Source organism: Ovis aries, chromosome 15, assembly GCF_016772045.2.
Source record: "Ovis aries strain OAR_USU_Benz2616 breed Rambouillet chromosome 15, ARS-UI_Ramb_v3.0, whole genome shotgun sequence".
Lineage (NCBI taxonomy): Eukaryota > Metazoa > Chordata > Mammalia > Artiodactyla > Bovidae > Ovis > Ovis aries.
In genome coordinates, this window is record NC_056068.1 from 32,247,023 (window position 1) to 32,257,100 (window position 10,078).

Consider the following 10,078-nt stretch of genomic DNA (forward strand, 5'->3'; position numbering starts at 1 on the left):
TGATAGCAAAGTAAAGCTCAAAATCCTTCAAGCTGGGCTTCAACAGTATGTGAACCTAGAACTTTCAGATGCACAAGCCGGATTTAGAAAAGACAAAGGAACCAGAGATCATATTGCTGATATTTGTTGGATCATAGAAAAAGCAAGAGAATTCCAAACAAACATCTACTTCTGCTTCACCGATTATGCTAAAGCCTTTGACTGTGTGGATCATGACAAACTGTGGAAAACTCTAAAAAATGGGAATACAAGAACACCTTACCTGCCACTTGTGAAACCTTTATGCATGCCAAGAAGCCGCAGTTAGAACCAGACATGGAACAACGGACTGGTTCTAAATAGGGAGAGGAGTACGTCAAGGCTGTATATTGTCACCTTGCTTATTTAATATGCAGAGTACATGTGAAATGCCAGGCAGTCTGGAATCAAGACTGCCAGGAGAAATATCAGCAACTTCAGATATGCAGATGATACTACTCTTATGGCAGAAAGTGAAGAGGAACAAAAGAATGTCTTGATGAAAGTGAAAGAGGAGAGTGAAAAAGTTGGCTTAAAACTTAAGATCATGGCATCCGGTCCTATCACTTCATGGCAAATAGATGGGGAAACAGCAGAAACAGTGGCTGACTTTATTTTCTTGGGCTCCAAAATCACTGAAGATGGTGACTGCAGCCATGAAATTAAAAGATGCTCCTTGGAAGAAAAGCTACGACCAACCTAGACAGCATATTATAAAGCAGAGACATTACTTTGCCAACAAAGGTCTGTCTAATCAAAGCTATGGTTTTTCCAGTGGTCATGTATGGATGTGAGAGTTGGACCATAAAAAAAGGCTGAGTGCTAAAGAACTGATACTTTTGAATGTGGTATTATAGGAGAGCCTTGACAGTCCCTTACACTGCATGGAAATCAAAGCAATCAATCCTAAAGGAAATCAACCCTGAATATTCATTGGAAGGACTGATGTTGAAGCTGAAGCTCCAATACTTTGGTTACCTGATGTGAAGAACCTACTCATTAGAAAGGACCCTGATGGAAGAAAAGATTGAATGCAGGAGGAGAAAGGGACAATAGAGAATGAGATGGTTGGATGGCATCACCAACTCAATGGACATGAGTTTCAGCAAGCTCTGGGAGATGGTGAAGGACATGGAAGCCTGGTGTGCTGCAGTCCATGGGGTCGCAAAGAGTCAGACACAACCGAGTGACTGAATAACAACAGCAACCTTACAGCTAAAGCAACTAGAGAAAGAAAAATGAACAAAACCCAAAGGTAGATGGAAAGAAACCATAAAGACCAGAGCAGAAATCAATGAATTGTAGACTAAAAAAATAATAGAAAAGATCAATGAAACAAAAAGCAGGTTCTTTGAAAAGATAAACAAAATTGATAAGCCTTTAGCCAGATTCATTAAGGAAAAAGATGAGGGCCCAAGTCAATAAAATCAGAAATGAAAAGGAAGTTATAACTGACACCATAGAAATACAAAGGATCTTAAGAGATTAATATGAACAATGTAATGCCAACAAAATGGACAACCTAGAAGAAATGGACAAATTCTTTGAAAGGTGCAATCTCTCAAGACTAAACCAGGAAGCAATAGGATCCCAGGGATGCAAAGACTTTTTAATATCTGCAAATTAATCAACGTTATATACCACATTTACAAACTAAATAAATACCATATGATCACCTAAACAGATGCAGAAAATCTTTCGACAAAATTTAATGAACACTTATGATAAAAACTCTCCAGAAAGTGGGCATAGAGGGAAAAAAGTTAGTGCAGTCTCTCAGTGATGTCCAACTCTTTGTGACCCCATGGACTATAGCAGCCAGACCTCCTGGTCCATCACTAACTCCTGGAGTTACTCAAACTCATGTCCATTGAGTTGGTGATGCCACCCAACCATCTCATCTTCTGTCATTCCCTTCTCCTCCTGTCTTCAATCTTCCCCAGCATCAGGAACTTTACAAATGAGTCAACTCTTCACATCAGGTGGCCAAAGTATTGGAGTTTCAGCTTCAACATCAGTCCTTCCAATGAACACCCAGGATTGATCTCCTTTAGGATGGGCTGGTTGGATCTCCTTGCAGTCCAAAGAACTCTCAAGAGTCTTCTCCAACACCATGGTTCAAAAGCATCAATTCTTCGGCACTCAGCTTTCTCTATAGTCCAACTCTCACATTCATACATGACTACTGGAAAAACCATAGCTTTGACTAGATGGACCTTTGTTGACCGAGTAATGTCTCTGCTTTTTAGTATGCTGTCTAGGAGAAGGCAATGGCACCCCACTCCAGTACTCTTGCCTGGAAAATCCCATGGATGGAGGAGCCTGGTGGGCTACAGTCCATGGGGTCGCTAAGAGTCGGACACGACTGAGCAACTTCACTCACTTTTCGCGTTCATGCATTGGAGAAGGAAATGGCAACCCACTCCAGTGTTCTTGCCTGGAGAATCCCAGGGATGGGGGAGCCTGGTTGGCTGCCGTCTAGGGGGTCACACAGAGTCGGACACGACTGAAGCGACTTAGCAGCAGCAGCAGCAGCAGCAGGCTGGTCATAACTTTTCTTCCAAGGAATTAGCGTCTTTTAATTTCATGGCTGCAGTCACCATCTGCAGTGATTTGGGAGCTCCCAAAAATAAGGTCTGACACTGTTTCCACTGTTTCCCCATCTATTTGTCATGAAGTTATGGGACCAGATGCCATGATCTTAATTATCTGAATGTTGAGTTTTAATCCAACATTTTCACTCTCCTCTTTCACTTTCATCATGAGGCTCTTTAGTTCTTCTTCACTTTCTACCATAAAGGTGGTGTCATCCGCAAATCTGAGGTTATTGATATATTTCCCAGCTCTCTTGATTCCAGCTTGTGCTTCCTCTAGCCCAGTGTTTCTCATGATGTACTCTGCATAGAAGTTAAATAAGCAGGATGACAATATACAGCCTTGATGTACTCCTTTCATAATTTGAAACCAGTCTGTTGTTCCATGTCTAGTTCTAACAGTTGCTTCCTGACCTGCATACAGATTTTTCAAGAAGCAGGTGAGGTGGTCTGGTTTTCCCATCTCTTTCAGAATTTTCCACAGTTTCTTGTGATCCACACAGTCAAAGGCTTTGGCATAGTCAATAAAGCAGAAATAGATGTTTTTCTGGAACTCTCTTGCTTTTTCCATGATCCAGCAGATGTTGGCAATTTGATCTTTGGTTCCTCTGTCTTCTCTAAATCTAGCTTGAACATCTGGAAGTTCATGGTTCATGTAGTGTTGAAGCCTGGCTTGGAGAATTTTGAGGTTTATTAGCATGTTAGATGAGTGCAATTGTGTGGTAGTTTGAGCATTCTTTGGCATTGCCTTTCTTTGGGATTGGAATGAAAACTGACCTTTTCCAGTCCTGTGGCCACTGCTGAGTTTTCCAAATTTGCTGGCATATTGAGTGCAGCACTTTCACAGCATCATCTTTTAGGATTTGAAATATCTCAGCTGGATTTCCATCACCTCCACTAGCTTTGTTCATAGTGATGCTTCCTAAGGCCCACTTGCCACGTATTTCAGGATGTCTGGCTCTAGGTGAGTGATCATACACCATCGTGATTAACTGGATCGTGAAGATCTTTTTTGTATAGTTCTTCTGTGTATTCTTCTTAATATCTTCTGTTTCTGTTAGGTCCATACCATTTCTGTTTTTTATTGTGCCCATCTTTGCATGAAATGTTTCCTTGATATCTCTGATTTTCTTGAAGAGATCTCTAGTCTTCCCTATTCTATTGTTTTCCTCTATTTCTTTGTACTGATCACTGACTGAGGAAGGCTTTCTTGTCTCTCCTTTCTATTCTTTGGAACTTTGCATTCAAATGGGTATATCTTTCCTTTTCTTCTTTGTTTTTGCTTCCCTTCTTTTCACAGCTATTTGTAAGGCCTCCTCAGACAGTCATTTTTCTTTTTTGCATTTCTTTTACTTGCAGATGGTCTTGATCCCTGTCTCCTGTACAATGTCATGAACCTCCATCCATAGTTCTTCAGGTACTCTGTCTATCTGATCTAATCCCTTGAATCTGTCACTTTCACTGTATAATTGTAAGGGAATTGATTTAGGTCGTACCTGAATGGTCTAGTGGTTTTCCCTACTTTCTTCAATTTAAGTCTGAATTTTTCAATAAGGAGTTCATGATCTGAGGCACAGTCTGCTCCCGGTCTTGTTTTTGCTGACTGTATAGAGCTTCTCCAACTCTGGCTGCAAAGAATATAATCAATCTGATTTTGGTATTGACCACCTGGTGATGTCCATGTGTAGAGCCTTCTTTTGTGAGGGAACAAACCTTAACATTATAAAGGCCATATATGACAAACACACAGCCATCATCATACTCAATGGTGAAAAACTGAAAGCATCCCCTCTAAGATCAGGAACAGGGCAAGGATTCCCATACTTGCCACTTTTATTCAAAACAGAACTAGATTTCACAGAAATAGAACAAATAATTTAAAAATTTATATGGAAATACAAAAGACCCAAAATAGCTGAGACAATCCTGAGAAAGAACAGAGCTGGAGGGATCATGCTTCCTGACTTGAGACTATAGTAATCAAAACAGTTTGGTACTGGAACAAAAACAGATGCAAAGGTCAATGGAACAGGAGAGAAAGCCCAAAAATAAACCCATGCACTTACAGTCAATTAATCTATGACAAAGGAGGAAAGACTATGCAATGGAGAAAAGAGAATCTCTTCAAGAAGTGGTGCTGGGAAAACTGGACAGCTACATGTAAAGTAATGAAGTCAGAACATTCTCTAACAATCATATACAAAAATAAAATGGATTAAAGGCCTAAATGTAAGACCAGATACTATAAAACTCCAAGAGGAAAACATAACAGGTAGAACATTCTCACATAAATTGCATCAATATTTTTTCATCTGTCTCCTGCAGTCATGGAAATAAAAGCAAAAATAAACAAATGGGACCTAATTAAACTTATAGGATTTTGCACAGCAAAGCAAACCGTAAACCAGATGAAAAGACAACTTACGAAGAAAATATTTGCAAACCATGCAACCAACAGGGTTTAATTTCTAAAACATATAAACAGCTCATATAGCTCAATATAAAAAAAGAAGCAACCCAATCAAAAAATAGGCGGAAGACTTAAAGTAGACATTTCTCCAAAGGAGATGGCTAACTTGCACATGATAAGATTATCAACACCACTAGTTATTACAGAAATGCAAATCAAAACTACAATGCAGTATCACCTCACACCGGTCAGAATGGCCATTATCCAAAAGTCTACAAACAGCTAATTCTGAGGAGGGTATACAGAAAAGGGAACCCTCTTACACTGTTGGTGGGAATATAAATTGGTGCAGTTACTATAGAGAACAGTATGAAGGTCCCTTAAAAAAACAGTTACCATATGATCTAGCAATCTCACTCCAGGGCATATATCCAGAAAAGATGAAAATTCTAATTGAAAAGGTCCATGCACCCCAATGTTAATAGAGGCACTATTTATAATAGTTAAGGCATGGAAGCAACCTAAATATCTATTGACAGATGAATGGATAAAGAAGATACAGTATAGATGTATAGAATGGAATATTCCCAGTCATAAAAAAGAATGAAATAATACCATTTGCAGCAACATGGAGAGACCTACAGATTATCATATGAAGACAGGAAAAGAAAAGTACGATTATCACTTATGTATGAATCTAAAGAAAGATACAAAATCAATTTATTTACAAAACAGAAATAGACTCAGGCATAGAAGAAAAACTTAAGGTTATCAAAGTGGAAAGGGTGGGGATGAATCAGGAGTTTGGTATTAACAGAAGCTACTTTATATAAAATAAACAAGGTCCTACTGTATAGCTCAGGGAACTATATTCAACATGTAATAGAAAAGGCAGAGGAACCAGAGAGCAAATTGCCAACATCTGCTGGATCTATTTCTGCTTTATTGACTATGCCAAAGCCTTTGACTGTGTGGATCACAATAAACTGTGGAAAATTCTGAAAGAGATGGGAATACCAGACCACCTCACCTGCCCCTTGAGAAATCTGTATGCAGGTCAGGAAGCAACTGTTAGAACTGGACATGGAACAACAGACTGGTTCCAAATAGGAAAAGGAGTACGTCAAGGCTGTATATTGTCACCCTGCTTATTTAACTTCTATGCAGATTACATTGCGAGAAACGCTGGATTGGAAGAAACACAAGCTAGAATCAAGATTGCTGGAAGAAATATCAATAACCTCAGATATGCAGATGACACCACCATTATGGCAGAAAATGAAGAGGAACTAAAACGTCTCTTGATGAAAGTGAAAGAGGAGAGCGAAAAAGTTGGCTTAAAGCTTGGCATTCAGAAAATGAAGATCATGGCATCTGGTCCCATCACTTCATGGGAAATAGATGGGGAAACAGTGGAAACAGTGTCAGACTTTATTTTTTGGGGCTCCAAAACCACTGCAGATGGTGACTGTAGCCATGAAATTAAAAGACGCTTACTCCTTGGAAGGAAAGTTATGACCAACCTAGACAGCATATTAAAAAGCAGAGACATTACTTTGCTGATTAAGGTCCATCTGGTCAAGGCTATGATTTTTCCAGTAGTCATGTATGGATGTGAGAGTGGGACTGTGAAGAAGGCTGAGCACCAAAGAATTGATGCTTTTGAACTGTGGTGTTGGAGAGGACTGTTGAGAGTCCTTTGGACTGCAAGGAGATCCAACTAGTCCATTCTGAAGGAGATCAGCCCTGGGATCTCTTTGGAAGGAATGATGCTAAAGCTGAAACTCCAGTACTTTGGCCACCTCATGCGAAGAGTTGACTCATTGGAAAACACTCTGATGCTGGGAGAGATTGGGGGCAGGAGAAGAAGGGGACAACAGAGGAGAGATGGCTGGATGACATCACTGACTCGATGGACGTGAGTCTGAGCAAACTCCGGGAGCTGGTGATGGACAGGGAAGCCTGGCATGCTGCGATTCATGGGGTCGCAAAGAGTCGAACATGACTGAGTGACTGAACTGAACTGAATAACCTATAATGGAAAATAATCTGAAAAACATATATATGTGTGTGTGTGGTTCTCAGGATCACTTTGCTATATACCCGGAAAAAAAAAAAAAGTACAACACTATAAAGAAAAAGAGCAAATCCAGGCCTGAGTTTGGGCAAACCGTAGATTTCTTAGAGGAGGCTAGTGGGCCCAAGACTTCTTATCCAACTTCTGAATCCACCTTTTTTTCCCCATCCATACCCCAAACTCCAGGGTTAGCATGGTGTTAAGAGCCACCATTTAACTTCTCTGAGTACCTTAAGACAGCCGCATACAACTTATACTACACAGCCAACTGCATGGAGGGGTGGGGGCAGTAGTCACTGATCTTGGCCCAAGATGAGGTGTTTGTAAACTGAGCACTGGGGAAGGGCATAGAGAAGCAGAAGAGAAAAGAGAACTACAGCTACTTACCTATCTCTTAACTCATACATAGCCCTTGAATGAATGACTGAAAACTTCAGTCATTCACTTTTTTCATTTGATGCATATAGAAGGCTAACTGTGTGTTGTTCACTCTGCTGGGTCCTGGGGATACACTGGTGAGTAATCAAAACTGTAGAAAAAGCTGTAACACAAGCAGGAATCACTTTACCCACAAACTTCTATAAGATCCTACCTCTTAGTACCTTCCTTATACTCTTGAACACCCTATGATGTAAAGGCAATTCCATTTTACAGATAGATATATTGAGGTCTAGAGAGATTCACTGACTTCTCAAGCTTACATCAGGAGTTAAAATATTCTATTGGAATAAGAACACTGAGCAGCAGACTCTTTAATGAATATTGCCTCCTTCCTTCTCATCCTCTCTCACTCCACATCCCCAGGTAAGTGGAACTGGATGCCAGAGAATGGCTATAAGAACAAAAGTCACTGACGTTTCAGTTTTTGATTTGACAGCCTCAAATGAGATATCTCTGTCCATGTAACTGATATCCTGGAAGCCCATGCAGAAAAGACACATCTGGCCATAATACGTCATTTCAAGCTAAGTGTTGCACTGCGGGGCCACCACCTGGGGTAGCTGAGGTGAGGTCTTCAAAGAGTTTGTCTACCTGGGACAGACTCTCTTGCTCTGAGAGTGAGTCTAGCATGATGGGTAAGGACAGGTACCCTCTTCAGCAACAATAAAATGTTGCCATGGTTATTGGCCAAGGGCCAGGAGAGGGCTTCTATCACTGTGACTCCTTGGGGACTCATTTAGTGGCTTCATGGTCTTTCCCATAAAGCTTATGCTGAAGTGTTTCCCAGAATCCAGCCGATCACTATCAGGGTCGGACTTGTGAGGTCAGAGAAAGATCCTTGGTGGAAAGAAAGCTCCCTCGCTGTAATTCTGGCATGGGCCAGGATCTTATGGACTTCTTTCTTGTGATGATGATAGGCTTATCAAGGATACGGTCCTGGGAAAACACTGGTATTTGAACCTCAACATTCAGGACCATCTTATGATTGGCCACTGAGGAGATGCTGATGAATAGGTAGTTCCAATGACATACCCTTTCTCCTTAAAACATCAAAGCTTATTGCCTTGGAGGGTATAGGGGTTATGGCTATCCTGTTGGGATGGACCAACAACTTGGGAACAGACTCTGCCTCCACAGAGATGTGACAACCTCAGAGAAAAGAGCAGGCCCCGCTCAACATCCAGCGCAGACTCTGACCAGCACAACACCAGTCACACCACTTGTCAAGGCGATAACAGCCAGCACATACCAACAAAATATTTGGCAGGCATCCGTACTAAAAACAGTCCTGGCACCAAAAATGTTAGACTCATGCAGCCTACTCAGCGAAATTGCCAAATAAAAAACACAGTAGATAACCATTTTCTCTAAATTCATAGAGTCACAGAAATGGAGCTAAAATGAAGAAGCAGAGGAGCCACTCCCAATTAAAAGAACAAGGAAAAATCCCCTAGAAGAACAAACGATGAAACAGACCTCTCCAGTCTACCAAATCCCAAATTCAAAAAGAAGGTAATAAACATATTGAATGAATTAAGAAAGACCAGGGTGCACTAGTGGTAAAGAACCCACCTCCCGATGCAGGAGACATAGAGATGCAGGTTTGATCCCTGGGTGGGAAAGATCCCCTGGAGGAGGGCATGGCAACCCATTCCAGTATTCTTACCTGGAGAATCCCATGGACAGAGAAGCCTGGTGAGCTACAGTCTATAGAGTCGCAAAGAGGTGGACGTCACTGAAGCGACTTACACATGCACACACATACAAACAACAACAGAAATGCAGATCACTGTAACAAGGCACTAGAAACAATAAAGAGGAGTCAATCAAAATTAGAAAACTCACTTGCCATGATGAGAGCTGAACTAAAGGCAATAAATAACAAGCTAATATTTTAGAAGGAGGAACAAGTAATCTCAGTGTATCAGAACAGCAGACAGAAAGCCAAACCAAAATAAATAAATAAATAAAAGCAATATGAGACTATGAGATAAAGTGAGCCAATATACACAAGGGAAAGGGGATAAAAATGTATTTGTAGAAATTGTGACTGAAAACTTCCCAGACCTAAAGAAGGAAACAAATATCCAGGTACAGGAAGCACCAAACAAGATGAACCCAAACAGACGTACACCAAGATATATTATAATTAAAATGACAAAAGTTAAAGACAGGATTCAAAAGGCAAAGAGAAAAAAATAGTTACAAGAGAACCCCCATAAGGCTATCAGCTGATTTCTCTACAGAAACACTGCAGGCTAGAAGAAAGTGGCAAGGTATAGTCAAACTCCTAGAAGGAAAATACCTGCAACATAGGATACTCTACCCAGCAAGATTATCATTTAGAATAGGAGAGATAATATATTTATCAGAAAAGAAGAAACTAAAAGAATACAGCAATACTAAACATATACTAAAAGAAACAGTGAAAGGTCTTCTCTAAATAGAAGAGCAGCAAGAATCTATAGAAAAGACAAAATCACAATTGGAAAGTAAATCATTTTAATAAACCAAGATATAGATTTAATTGTGAAAGCA